Source organism: Mus musculus, chromosome 14 (assembly GCF_000001635.26).
Source record: "Mus musculus strain C57BL/6J chromosome 14, GRCm38.p6 C57BL/6J".
In the NCBI taxonomy this organism is placed as follows: Eukaryota; Metazoa; Chordata; class Mammalia; order Rodentia; family Muridae; genus Mus; species Mus musculus.
The window spans coordinates 104288089-104302567 of NC_000080.6; the positions used below are offsets into that span (position 1 = coordinate 104288089).

Consider the following 14479-nt stretch of genomic DNA (forward strand, 5'->3'; position numbering starts at 1 on the left):
ACTAGCTTTTGATATTTTCCTCCCCAAATCTTGATTTCTGTATCCTGTTCATCCTCTCTTTGAGCACGCATGTCGCTCTTAGGTGGCCACATTTCATCAGAAGCAGATAAAAAAAAGTTGTAACCATATCAAAATTGAGAGGAGAAAATAGATTATTTAAATGCACCATTCTGAAATAAATATAACAAAAATAAATAATAACTTTGGTCTCACCTGGGGATTATGAAAATTATGTATGATTTCTTTAAAAAGTATTTTCAGAAATGTGATTTATTCAGCACATACAGTACATTTAAACGCACAGTAGTGTCGATAACAATCATCACAATGCAACAATCCACTGCCGATACAAGAAAAGAATTTAATAATGCCAGCAATTGACAAATGCGACCTTTTGAAATTAAAAAGTTTCAGTGTAGCTAATTCAGTGAAGAAACAGCTTACAAATGGAACAAAATCTTGAATAGTTACTTATCTGATAGAAGGTAAACAACTAGAATAAAAAATAGCTTTAAAAATATCAAACAATTCAGGTACTAAATGTACAGTTCTTGTTAAATGAATAAGTGACTGTAAATGCACAAAAATATTCAGCCTTACTAGCCATCAGAGAAACAGACCTTAAAGCTACATCTCACCCTAGATGGAATCTTCATCATTAAGAGCATAAATGTTGATAAATATATGGACAAAGTGGGCCCTTATACATGATTGGTGAGAAGGTAAACTAGTCTAGCCACACATGGAAAACAATCTGGATGTTCCTCAAAAACCTAAAAGAAGGTCTGAAAATGACCAGCCATCCAGTCCTGGGGGGTTTCCATGAGCGTTCCAAATCAACCTCACAGAGACATCTGCACATTAATGTGTACCACAGCACTGTTCACAACAGCTGAGCTACGGGGTCATCCTATGTGTCCATTAACAGAGGGATGGAAAAGAAAATGTCATACACTAGTACAGTGGAGTTTCTTTAGCCACAAAGAAGCCAAAACTATATTAGTTGCAAGAAAATGTATATAACTAGGACAATAGATCATATAAAGTGACTTAAACCAGTCTCCGAAAATATGTTTTCTCAGTTGTAGATTCTAGATTTTTAGATAGATACATAAGATCAAGTATGTATTTGACACAAAAGTAGAAGTGAAACTTTCTAGAGAAAGCGGGATTAATAGGAGGAAGAGAAGGAAGAAAGGCAGTGTTTGAACATGTGTGGGCAATACGCTCAATGTACAGTACATACAAGTGTGAAAATATTCTCATATAACATAGCACCCTGTGTACAGCGAGTGACACAATAAAACATTCCTGAAACTAATAAAGTGAAACCGAAGCTAAATGAATTCATCCTTTTGATCTTCCTCTCCTAAAGTGATCAGCCCAAATCCCTTAGCACTAACCAAATTCTCTCAAGCATAATTTAAAACAAACAAACACGAATTCTCCAACCCTGCATGCCTTTAACAGAATAGTTGGTCAGTCCTCAGTGTGTGCTGACCCTTGTTCTAGCCATTGCGGATGGTAGAGCTCTTGAGTCTGTTGTGAAGAAGTTAGGTGATGTCATTGTTCAAGTAGGAAATGTAGCGTCAACGCTCATGTAGATCCCCAGCTGATGTTACCAATGGAAAGACTATGGAGGCTTTAGGATTCGAGGCCTATGTTGAAAACTGGAGTTGCTCACAGGAGATATAAGTTAGGAACCATAGGCAGGTTCTGTGTTAACCTTTTCCTCACAGTCTCTCTCTGTCTCTTTACATTTCTGTCTCTCTCTCTTCTGTCTCTGTCTTTCTCCCTCTCTGTCTGTTTACATCTCTGCTTCTCTCCATTTTTGTCTCTCCCTGATCCCAGCCCTGGGAAATAAATTTTCTTCCTTAAATTGCTTCTTTCAGCTGTTTGTATCAAAACCAGAAAGGCAACTAATACAGATAATAATAGATTTATATTATCATATTCATGGCAGTTATTTTATTATAAAAATTAATTAATTATTAGAAAAGAAAGTGTCAATTTTGGGCCTATTCAAATACATTTTCCTCATTTGAAATTCTCCTCCCCCCGCCCCCAAAAAAAAACCTTTAAATTCTCAAATTCATACTTACACTAGTCTTAGCAGAAATCATCTTTATTTTGTCAATCAATTATAATACATGTGTTCTGCTGAATTCTCATCTTGTTTATACTCTGCTGACTATATTGGAGTTGAAAGAAAAATAAAAGGTCATTGACTGCTTAAACTGTTCCACATGCCATTACATCCAATCTTAGCTATGCCTCTCAAGGCTTCCTTTACAGTACATGGGATCTTAGATGGCTTCTTCAATGATGGAGGTCCATGGCCAATGAATGATAGTCTATAGTTCTTTCTTCTACTGTAACTTAAAAAAGAAAAAAAGATTTGATGTGATTTTTTTTTTCCATTGATCGTGATGAAAGTAGGATTTTATCACACAGGACCAACAGCAGATCCTCATATCCTAGTGGACTATGGGTGTGATTTCCGAGAGGCCAGTCAGCACATGAACTCACATTTACCTGTTTCTGCTGAGCTGGTTTCAGACTCCATGCCCTGCTTCCTGTATCTTCTTTCACCTCTGGGCTCAGCAAGAATTCTGCTACGTTCTGTCAGAGCCTCATCCTGGTGTTAATTCTAGTATAGAATTGATTTCAATTCCATGTTTGACTCTCATGAACTGTACCCTACAAGATTTACTTCCTGGATGACACGAAAGAATTAATGGGAAGCTCTTTTTGCCAGTAACTTGGACTCAGTGCATGGATGGTATCACTGTGACAAACCTTCCAACAGTCTCTTTCTCTTGAACATAGTTTCTACTTCAACATTTGTTTTGATAGCCAGTGCTTGATAAACTAGAGACTTGGGAAACAGATCAAACATGCTCCTATCTTTCCTTTAAGGCAAATGGTTTCCAAAGCATTTTTCTCTACTGGCCAGAGTCTCTCAAGGATTACAGGAGTGTTACTCATTCTTCAATCTATCAAAAATAATCCAGATACTTGCCTAACTCCATGAATAATGTTTTGTCTACTATGCCTAACAATGGAATAATATTTTAAAAAGTAAATAAGCACAATGGTCTCAGGTACTCATAAGATTTCTGGAAAAAATATTTATGAGAGGGGAGTACAAAGAAACATACTGAAGTAGTAGTCAGTCTGACAGATGGCACTAATGTTGGAGAATGAGCCACGTTGTGGCTTAAAAGTGAACTGTCCTTCAAACGTTCATGTGTCGAAGGACTAGCAGTGTTAATGAGGGCACTAATTTTATCAGTTGATTAATCAGTTGATTGGTTAAATGGGCTACTAGAAGGCAGAAGCTAGCTGGAGAAAGTGTGCCATTGTGGATGTGTCTCAAGGATTTATCTTAGCAGTGTGCTTTCCTCTCTCTCCCTCCCTCTCCCCATTTCCCCCACTCCCCCTTTCGCCCTTTCCTCACCCTCTGTGTCTCCCTCTCCCTCTGTGTCTCCCTCCCCTCCCCCTCCTCCTGCCCCTCTCCCACTCTCCGTCTTTGACTGTCATGGATGAGAAGTTGTTCTCTACCATGCCCTCCTTGCCATGGTTTTCCATCAACACAAGCCCTGAACAATGGGGACAAGCAACAGTGGACTGAAGCTATGAGTCCAGACTAATCATTTTTCCTTTAAGTCGATTTGCAGAGATATTTTATCACAGTGATGGAGATGAATCAGTATTCCAAAACCTGAGGGGAAAACCTGAGGCAGGAAAAAAAAAAAAAAAGAAAAAGAAAAAGAAAAAGAAAACAGAAAATGCCAAGGGTCTGAGACAAGAAGTTTACCTGAGGAAAAATTATATATAATAAATATGCATAATAATTAATTTAATAGTATGTATATAAGGTTTGTATTAGTATATATGTATACATATTGATAGTATATGTATTGATAGTATGTGTGTGTGTGTGTGTGTGTGTGTGTGTGTGTGTGTGTGTGTGTGTGGTTTATAACTTTTCTTCCATTAGTTACAGTGAAAACTAGGGAGTTTTTAAGCAAAAAAGAAAATCTTTAGTATAAAGTTGAAGATGAAAAGGCCATGGGGTGTTCGTTAATAGTACTTTGTCCTTCTTCACCCAAGTCCCCAGCTCCATTCCTCAACGTTTCCTTGGCTTTCTTACTCGGCTCCTTCACTCAAATTATTCTTTTCTCTGCTTTCATAATACTTTTATCCCATTATTCTATTTCTCACCTACCAAAGATCCTTACTAAATCTTCTCATGATCCCTTTTCAATTTTAGTGACGAATACAGACAAAAAAATCAGAAGTAGGCAGGCACACACGTACATGCTCGCGCGCGCGCGCACACACACACACACACACACACACACACACACACACTACACACAGTTTTAAAACTCTACATATGAGAGAAAACACAAAGTTTTTGCCTTATGAGTATGGCTTATTTTGATTAACATAGTGATTTCTATAAATTTGCATTTATGTGCAAATATATATCATTGATATATGTGTATATATAACACATATATACTCACTTTATATATAGTTGAATAAATTTCCATTGCATACATAGACCACATTTTTAAATTTTATTTATTTATTTGTTTGTTTGTTTATTTATTTATTTATCTTACATATTCTCTTCACATCCCATTCACTGCACCCCTTCCTCCGTCCTTCCCCCTCTCCTGTCTGGTTCTCTTCTGAGCACGTGTAGGCTTCCCTGGGTATTCTTCCCTGCCCCTGACTCCCACCCATTATTATAATGGTATTTAAAAGGAAGACAATGTAGTGTGTCCAGGGAATGTTGTAGTAGAAGGTCAGCGAATAGTCAGGCCATGATTGTTTGTTCTGCCCATAATTAAGGAATCACTCACCTTGTGTCAGTCATTGTACCAAAGATGCGAGCTCAATGTGCCTCAGGCCTACTAGAAGCTTCCGGTCTAAGAAGATAGAGAGAAATAAAAGTAACCAATATCAGAGAAAGCACACTGGTTGTATATATCAGAATGTAATTCACAGTGAGAGCGGTGGATGATGGCCTAGAGTGAGAAAGGGCAGGGGGAAGAGTGAGGAGGTTTACACGAAGAAGGTGAAGCTCGGAAAGAACTTGGAAGTATGATCAAGATGGCAGGGCCTGGGTGGGGCAGGCTGGCAGAGGGAATAGTAAATGCCATCAGGTTAGTTGAGAGTTATTAAGGCTAATGTTTCCAGAGAGTAATGTAAATACTCTTACATCATCAGCAAAAAAAAAAAAAAAAAAAAAAAAAAATTTCACCTTAAGAATACAGATGGGGGCACCAATGCTAACAGAAGAGGAACTGAAGACATAGTTAATGATTCCCCCCATTGAACTGAGTTTCAGAAGACATTAGGCAAAGATTATCTCCCTGGTTTAAATTGTGAAATACTAGATTTAATAAAATTAAGGGGCTGTCCAATCTCAGCCAGCATTATGAGCATGCTGATGTTCCTTGGATCACTAAAAGGAAGAGAGGAGATGTGTCAGTTCTTTTTTTGTTAAACAATTTTTTATTAGATATATTTTATGCATTTACATGTCAAATGTTATCCTGAAAGTCCCCTATACACTCCCCCTGCCCTGCTCCCCAACCCATCCACTCCTGCTCCCTGGCCTTGGCATTCCCTGAGATGTGGCATTTCTAAGCTTACTGATGACACTATTTTCCTAGAGTCATGTTCTGAAGTCTCTGGACCGTTAAAAGACAGTAGATCCCAAGAAGTTTCTCATTTGTGATGTAAACTATCTTCACTGCTAGACCCTTTTCACTAGGATCTCTCGAATCTGTGGAATTAGCTGGAAAAAAAAATAGGTATTCCCGTCACACAGCCCTAGCTTTGTCCTCTGATTACTCAAGGGCGGAAGCTCCTCCCAGCCTACCTCCCTGTGCACAGCCATAACAATGCACCAGACACTGTAGCTTATCCAGCTTCCTTCAGTTTCACAGTCTGGAGAACAAGATTAGCTCAATGTATCAGCAGCATTTACTCTGGTGTGGTCTCTCTTGGGCTTATGGGTGCCCTGGTACCTTTCATTGAATTTCCTGCTCTGAATGTCCTTGCCCTCGTTATTTCTTTAAAAGACAACAAACAAGCTGTGGACTAGGAGCCTTTTATAAAACTTCTTTAACGATCTCATCTCCAAATGCAGTCACTTTGCAGACAGTGGGTTAAGATTTCAATATATGGGTGTGTGGAAGAGGGGAGTAGTTCAACACATAATGCCCTGGTTCTCCATGTGTAATTCTCCCAACTGAAGATGCCCAATTATCCAATGATGAGAACTTGTCTCACCTAACACATTTTGAGAAGGGACAATGTTACAGACCCTCTTGTTTTTTTAGCTACCAATTGTAGTACGATTTCAGGTTTGGATTAGGTTTCTTCATGATCTTTCTCCACGAATAATCCACAGCCAGCACAATAAATGGTGATTTTGTGAGGGCACAAACTGTACCTTATTCACATTTTGGGTCTTAGCATTGTGTTTGGTACAAAGTGAAGTTCGATATTGGTACACAGGGCTTGGCTTTTGGTCTACATTCTTCTCTTGTGTAGTCAGATTAACAAAACCGGTAACTCCCTTATGGGTGACCACTGTACCAGTGTGAATAAAAATGTATACAAATAAAATAAAAATGAAAACCACCAATGGTTTCCTCCCTTCTGCCCGGTGAGTAGAGACAGAATAAACCTGGTTTCTTTACACTTCTCACTTATGATTGGCAACACAAAGATCCATTTCCCCAGATGCCTGATTCGAGCATTCCAGCTTCTCTGGCTGCAATTCTGCTACACTGACTAATGCTTTGAGGCCCTAAGACGCAGTTCTTATAGGAAGGACTTTTATTAAGTGGGCGGCAGGATTGTTGCCAGCAAGGCTTCTGCACATTAATTTAGAGAGAAAAGCGGTTTCTGTGTAACTTAACCAAACCCAACAGCTCTTTCCACTTTACCTGAATAAAGTATTTTCATGTTTTATCACACTAGTTTGCAACTGCACAAGCTTCACCCAGTTTTTAAGAGTAGCTATGAACTGTCAGGATGCATTATTTGAAATGAAGCCTGACAGCTCTAGGCTTGAAAGTAAAATACATTTTATTGTTTAAAAGCATTTCTCCATCACCTCACTTTTATCCAACCCCCCCCCCAAACCCCACCCACCTCGGCATTGCTCATGAGCACACACCACAGGCATTCTGAAATGGTTTCATCCTTATCAACTAGGAGCGAAGTCCCAAAGATGCAGCATTCTTTTCCTAGATTGAAAAGAACCGGAGAGTAAGGACAGAGTTAGGTATTCATATACGAAGCAAATAGGTGCAGAAGAGATGTTACTACTAGAGAGTCGCAGGATTAGAAGCAAAACAAAGGACCAAAAAAAAAAACTGCTTAATTAAAATCTGGGGATGAGCATACCCCTAGTCTGCTTGAGCCTCCACTACACATGTTGCTGGCTTCATTTCTGGAAATGCCATAAAGAAGTTAGCTCAGATGAAGGAGGGTGGCAAGCTGAAGTGATTTGCACTTTTTATGACACTAACTAGCAATTTTGGGGACTATAAAGCAATCTGTGGCCTGGTTCCAAATTCCAGTGCTACTGGCTTGTCACAGAATGCTGTTTTCCCAGAGAAAAGTGTCCCTAGATTCTCTAAAATTACCTCGAGGTTCCTCTGCACTCTAGATATCCTTAGCACTTTTTCAAAGACGTATTCTTGGAAACACCCAAGTGGAGGATCTTTTCCCAGTGAATTCCCTTTTCCAGAAATTCATAGCTCTCTTCCCACCGTGTGACTGTGGCTGCAGAGATGCAGGATTCTGTTCTGAGAGCGCACTGTGGGGAGGGATGGACTGGGAAAAATTAACTCACAAATGCAAACCTTTTTTTTTTTTTTTACTAATGCACTATAATGGAAGCCTCATCCCCCATGTACATTATCTGGCAAACTAGTTACACATTTAATAAGGTTTTGCCGTATAAATTATAAATGAAATAAACAATTCTGTCACCATGGTGTGCAATGAACACACCACATGTTACATGTAAATATATTAGTCATTTGCCTTTTGTTTATGTGTCACTGAAATCCATTTTCTTTACGCTGTATTTTCTATTCCCGATGGGTTCCAGAGTCATTTTAGTTCTGCGCACAACGGCCTTTAAAGTGGAATGATGTTGTTATTGTCCTCTTCCTGCCCAGTTTTAATAACACCTGCTCTTTGTGCCAGTTTCATTTACTGCTGCAAATTGTTAACTCAACAGAGAACAACAACAAAAACAAAACAAAAAAAAAAACAGAACAAAACAAAAAACCCTAATGATAATTGTGACTCCAGAAAGGACCCGGGTGATGTATTGACACAATACAGAGAACATATTGGAACCAGTTTTATTCTCAATATTTCCCCCAAATTAAATACACCCATAAAGCAAGTCTCCCTCCACTCTCAGCCCAAACTCTTAGCTTCTAACGATATAATTAAAAAAAGAAAAAGGAAAAGAATCAACAACTCGGCCTTTCAAGTGGTGGCATTTTTATTTTAAGCAGAGCGGGGCGGCATAGATGTATGGAGGATGCAAATGTAGATCCTTCCCATGGCTCTCCACAGTGTGACAGCTGTGGACGGGATCAAGACAAAGGCAGTGACTGCTCCAAGAAAATGATGGCTTGGGCATCTCCAGCCCAATCAATAATCTGGCTTGTTCAGGTCAATCACTTCATGGCCGTATTTAGTTGGAGCCAGTCAACCATTATTAGTTTGACACCCAGAGGCTATTTCTTGCTGCTGTGGACGGTGGAGAGACCTTATGCATATCTCTTCAGAAGCAAGTGTAGAGAGAGTATTTGTAATGATGGGACCATCACATAGACTTTAGAGAGAGTCCAATTTGTCAGGACTGGACTGATACCACATCACAGGCCAATTTGCGCTAATATCACCTAATATTTCATCCACTGCAAGACTTTATGGAAATGTTTTGAAGCCTCTATTGTAACTCATTAGGACTTAGGATCAGGGGCTAGGAAGAGGGATAGAGATGTCTTATATTTCTAGATGATCGCCCAAAGGAGTTAATAATTTAACCTTCCCCAACCATTTGGTTCCATTCTTACCTTACCCTGACAGATTACCAACATAATCGTGGAAAGCTCTTTCCCAGACAGAAAAGACAGGCTGTCCATAATCACTATTTCAGGTTAGTTACAGGCTAATGTTTTCATGATCTCATCAGAGATATGGTTAAAAGTGGGGTCCAGAATGCATCCAAAAGCATTATAAATTACTAAACGGGCAATAGGGTTAGCCAGGGAGAGCTATTTCTAGCTGCATGCAGGTTTCATCTCTGCAGCCCGTGGAAGGCATTCAGTTGCCCACCGTGGCTTTCACATATGCACACTGATGGGAAACAGTTTGTGGAGAGGAGGAATCCGCAGGAGGCCGTGGAAAAGGCTCTTGCTGTCGGATCTTTCCCTTATCAGGTTTTACTGTTTCTCCTGGACGGCATGCCATCGAGTATAATAAATCTCAGTTTGTTTATATTCTGAGTCTGTATTTGCACTTTGGTGATTATATTTGAATTCATGCAAAGATCTCTTTTTTTAAGAACTCCAACATAATCTTCTCATTAATCCTGCCCTGTTTGTCTGTTATTAATAGGCCACTGTACAATGTATTCTGCTGCAAAACTCCACCAGGCACGACTAATTCAGATAATTAATTTGCTAGAACATTAACACCATCAAATGAGCCTGCTAAACCGGTAAATTTAAAGTAAATTAAACTTAATGTGCAGGTTATTGCAATTAAGTCTGCCTTGTCTTTCTGAGGGATTTCAACATCCTCAGTATTTAAGAGGCACTCATAATGCATGCAAGTGGGCGGGCTTTTTGGCTAATTAACACAAGAGTCTAATCTGCTTTTCAATTAGGATGGATGTTTATAATGTGCGGGTGACAGTGTTGCGATCCCATGCAGCCTAACAGGAGTGCACAGCATAATTATAGCTGAAAAGAGAGGCTCATGCAGGGCCTTTTTAGGGGTTAATGAGACATCGGCAGCTTCCAGCTGAGGAGATCGAGCCAGTTTAGTGTAGCTTCAAGAGGAAACCACCCATAGGGGTTTCCTTTGAAGTGTCAAAAGGTCCCCTTGTTCTGGGTGGCTTATGTTTCATTTGTCTGAGTGGCATATCAAAAATTGATGAGCTGCCAGCAGCAGTCCCTATGACATTAATTCACCAATTGTGTTTCTAATAGTTTCATCCTTAAATAAATTTGGATGATGAGAATGGTAAGGAGAGTCAAGGTTCTGAAAACAATGAACAGGGCCAGGCCAGTGTTCAGTTTTTATACAGTAGAGAGGAGTGTAGCGGTGGTAAATGTTAATGGCAGGCCAGGCCTGCTGTACTCTGGGTTATTAGCCAGTGCAAGACAAAGATGCATTGTGCCAGGGCCCTCTATTCAACAACAGTGGCTCAGACAGCAATAAAGACGTGGCCTTCATTGACACGTGGTTTAAACTCTAAATACTTGAGAGAAAAGTCTCACACAAGGCTTTAGAAGATGAAACGTGGAGGAAGTTGAGCTGAGTGTTCCTACAAAACCCTGATACAAAATCATATGCAACCAGGACTGAGGCCAAGAGATAAAAACATAATAAGAATGCCACAGTAAAAAAATAGCTATTGTCTCTTGGATCTAGAATAAACCACAGGCCAAGGTGTTACACAGTCTGAAGCTAAGTTGTTGCAAGGCACATACGATGGTCCTCCTCCAGTACCATTAGGATCTAGCTCATATATAGACAGGCATGCCAATTAACTATACTTCCAGGGCTTCAAAACTCAGTGGAGATATACTTGTTAAAGATTAGAACTATGCCAAGGATGAAGACCAGACCTACCATGCATGCCTCCAAGTGACCTGGGTACAACCACAAGGTTTGGAAGAGCTAATGCTAAACTTTCGAGATACTTAGGTGAGCGCAAAAAAGTGAAGACACCAAAAGCCTGCCCTGAAGTAAAGTTGCTCACACTTCAGTACTGCATGTGTCTCTTAAGGGTAACAAATTATGTATGATGGTTATAAAGAGGATTGCAAAGGTGTCTTTCCTCTGGACTTTATATAACATAAATGAAGCAAATTATTGCTGAATAAAACGGTTCTGTTTCACAGACACGAATGAGGAAGTCACAGATTGTATTCCAGTTTCTGGGGAAATGACTAATATAATTACCCAAGTTAGTTGTGAACTTTCCTAAACTACTAGGCTTATATACGTAACTGTGTTATAGTTGTGACATATTATAACAAATACTGATAAGGAAAAGCATTGATGTATACATTCATGCATTTATGTTTTGGGCACCATTGCTGTTGCTGCTGCTGTTACTGTTGCTGCAGTTGCTATCTGAAAAAAACCTGTGCAATTAGCCAAGACAAGAGAGAAGGAAGCTCCTGTCACTGTGATAGAAAGATGGCAGTAAATTTGAGACAGAATAATTGAGAGAGAATGAGTGTCTTAAGGGGTGACTTTAAACTGAATGTGAAGGCAAGATTTTTGCAAAGAAGCAACATTGATACTGAAATCTAAACTGTATTATAAAGTTTTAAGCAAAACATGATCTATTTTTCAAAAGATAATTTTGTATATTACCTGGAAACTGGAAGTAGCCTAGAAGAATATCAGCCATGAACTGTGAAGCGTCTCCATTCCTACTTCTATGAAGCATCTCCATCCTTCTTTCTAATGTCCTTCAGATGACACTACCTACATCCAATTTCTGGACTCAAAATATCACACAGAAGTTTGACAAATATTGCTGCGTAAGAAAGAGAATTCTGGAATAAATCATTTTACATTTAACTGGGAGTACAGAGTTGTAACTCAAACACAAGAGTATGGATTTGCGATTTCAAGAGGGATTTCATGTTATTGGAAGCCAAAAGGAGATACATCTTTATATGTCCCTCAATAAACAACATATAATTTTGTATTCAGAGCTGAAGATGTAAGCCCAGAGTTATCAACACATACTCAAAAACATGGGGTAGCAAATCCTGCCTGGTGAAGAATACACAGGAAGTAGTGGAGTCCCATCATTAACTTACAGAGAACAAGACATGTCAGCCATGGAGACAGAAGCTGAATGGCCACTGAGGTCAGGGGAGCAAACATGAATATGAAGGAGAGTGACATTGCAAACAAAGGGGACAGCTTCAAGAAAAACACAGCAGCCAGCTGTGTGGAATGCTAATGAGAGGCCGAATAAGATGAAAAGACACAAATGTCTACCAGATTTAGCATCATGACGGTCAGTTGTGACCTTGACAGGAGTCATTTTCATGATGTGAGGGGCAGACGGAAACCTGCTTGAGGAAGGAATGGTTGATGAGGAGGTCGAGGTAGCTTCCACAGGCAACCGTGGGTGATTAGCAATCATGGTGGCTGGCAGGACATAAGATCCAAGAGATACTTCTCAACAGAGAAGAACTTGGAGTATGTTAGTGACAACAATCTGGGAAACAGAAAGTCTCTGACAGAGAAAAGTAAAGAAGACAATAGGGAACCCAAATGTGGGAAGGGGGAAGATCGGCCTTTGATGAGACCCAAAGTCCTGGAAACTCAAAGAGAATCAGTATGGGAAGAGGCTCAGGAAAGGGTCAAGAGGAGAGAAGAGTCCGGAGAAATAGTTCTTGAGAATCAAAAAAAAAAAAAAAAAAAAAAAACAAAAACAAACAAACCAAAAATAATAGTGTCCAACTTTCCGTGTGTTTCACAAGTTGATGCATACTTAATGAAAATGGAAAAATAAAGAGATGAGTACTTGTATTTCAAGAATAATGCAGTGCTTCAATGGTGGGGGAAAAAACAACTTTATTTCACTGTGGATTAAAAAAAACTATGATAAGACTTGTAATCTGTAATAACCTATCTGGTCCTAGGGACCTTACTGTTATCAATTAGAGACAGTTCTTCTGTGCCAGACATTTGATGAAAAGTCACTTAGGGGCTTATGGTTTGTGTCCATGTTGGCCATTGTTGCCCTATTCTAGTGGGTCCTTAGTGGCTCATCTTCAAATGTGCCTAGGTATTTGTTTCTTTAAGACATAAGCTCTCTTTTAACTTCATTAACTGCTGTATGAATTGAAAAGAAGCCTTATTCCTTTTTCTAGGGAAACAACACATAATTTATTATCCAGTAACAAATGGTTGGCCCTGGGAACATACATACAAGCAACATTATGTAGACAGAGTGAGTAATATTTAAGGGTAAGTTATATATCATATATACATGTATATGTATATATGTATAACAACATGGTATATATATATACCATGTATATATATGTGTGTAGTTGAGAAATTATTGAGAAAACAGGCCATGTATTTGAAATAAAGCAAGGAGGGGCATGTGGAAGGGTTTGGTAGGAGGAAAGGGACAGGAGAAATGGTATAATTATGTTATATTCTCAAAAATAAAAGAAAAATGATCTTGAAAAAGATTAAGCAAAGTAATTTTATATTTTTGAGAACTTCATACATGAGCCCTGCATCTATATCACTTCTGCCCCCTCTCTCATATATATATATATATATATATATATATATATATATATATATATATATATATGTGGGTATGTGGGTATGTATACATGTGCATATACATGTTAATGTTCATTTACATATATCCATATGTATATTCAACTTAATAAGTCAATTTATCTCTGCTTGTATGTATATACATGTGTCGAGGAACGACTACTCGGATTGTACAATACATGTGGGAGGTCATGCTTGGTGGAGACTGGCCCTCTCTTAGATGACACTAACAATTTGTAGCTCTTCATTTAAAAGTGGAGCCTTGTGAGATTTCCCCTGTTTCTATTTATAGGTCAACTGATAGTATTGTTGTGCAGGTATTGTTCAGACAATCATAATGTTCAGAGTTCATGCTGCAGATTCCTGGTCATACATAAAAAGCACTACCTCACAGCAGACACCCTGATATTCTGGCTCTTAGCATCTTTCTGACTCCTTCTCCACGATTTTGCTTGAGCCATAGGTGTAAACATTACAATAAAGATATATCAGTTGGAGTTTGGCACCCCACAGTTGTTTGTCTGCATTTTGATTAGTTGTGGTTTTCTGTGATAGTTTCCATCATTATAAAATGAAATTTCTCTGACAAGGACTGAGAGATGCAGCTGTCTGTAGGTATAAGGGTATTTAGAACAGATTTAGAAATTTTATTGGCTCAGGAACACAAGAAGAATCATCTTCTTGAGTCTATGGCCTTTCCAGAAATTCATTGCTGCTGTACGAGCTTTATGCCAATTCATTTGTTGGTTACCCTAATGAGTGTAGTGCCACTATTGCTCAATCTTGCTGATCTAGTAATTGTTGTGGTTCATAGACATTATCAATGGGTAGGAAAACTGACTGCCCCTATCCCCTG

General features: G+C 39.0%; 1 long non-coding RNA gene across 1 annotated transcript in view; it reads right to left on the minus strand.

Moving 5' to 3' along the window:
- Positions 1-344: 344 nt before the first annotated feature.
- D130079A08Rik (RIKEN cDNA D130079A08 gene) overlaps positions 345-14479 on the minus strand; it is a 170904-nt gene continuing 156769 nt past the window's right edge. The window contains exons 2-5 of the long non-coding RNA NR_168067.1: positions 11677-11842; positions 7186-7280; positions 4878-4943; positions 345-2191 (exon numbers count right to left, since the gene is read on the minus strand). This is a non-coding gene — a long non-coding RNA (RIKEN cDNA D130079A08 gene). The remainder of the gene's footprint in view (positions 2192-4877; positions 4944-7185; positions 7281-11676; positions 11843-14479) is intronic.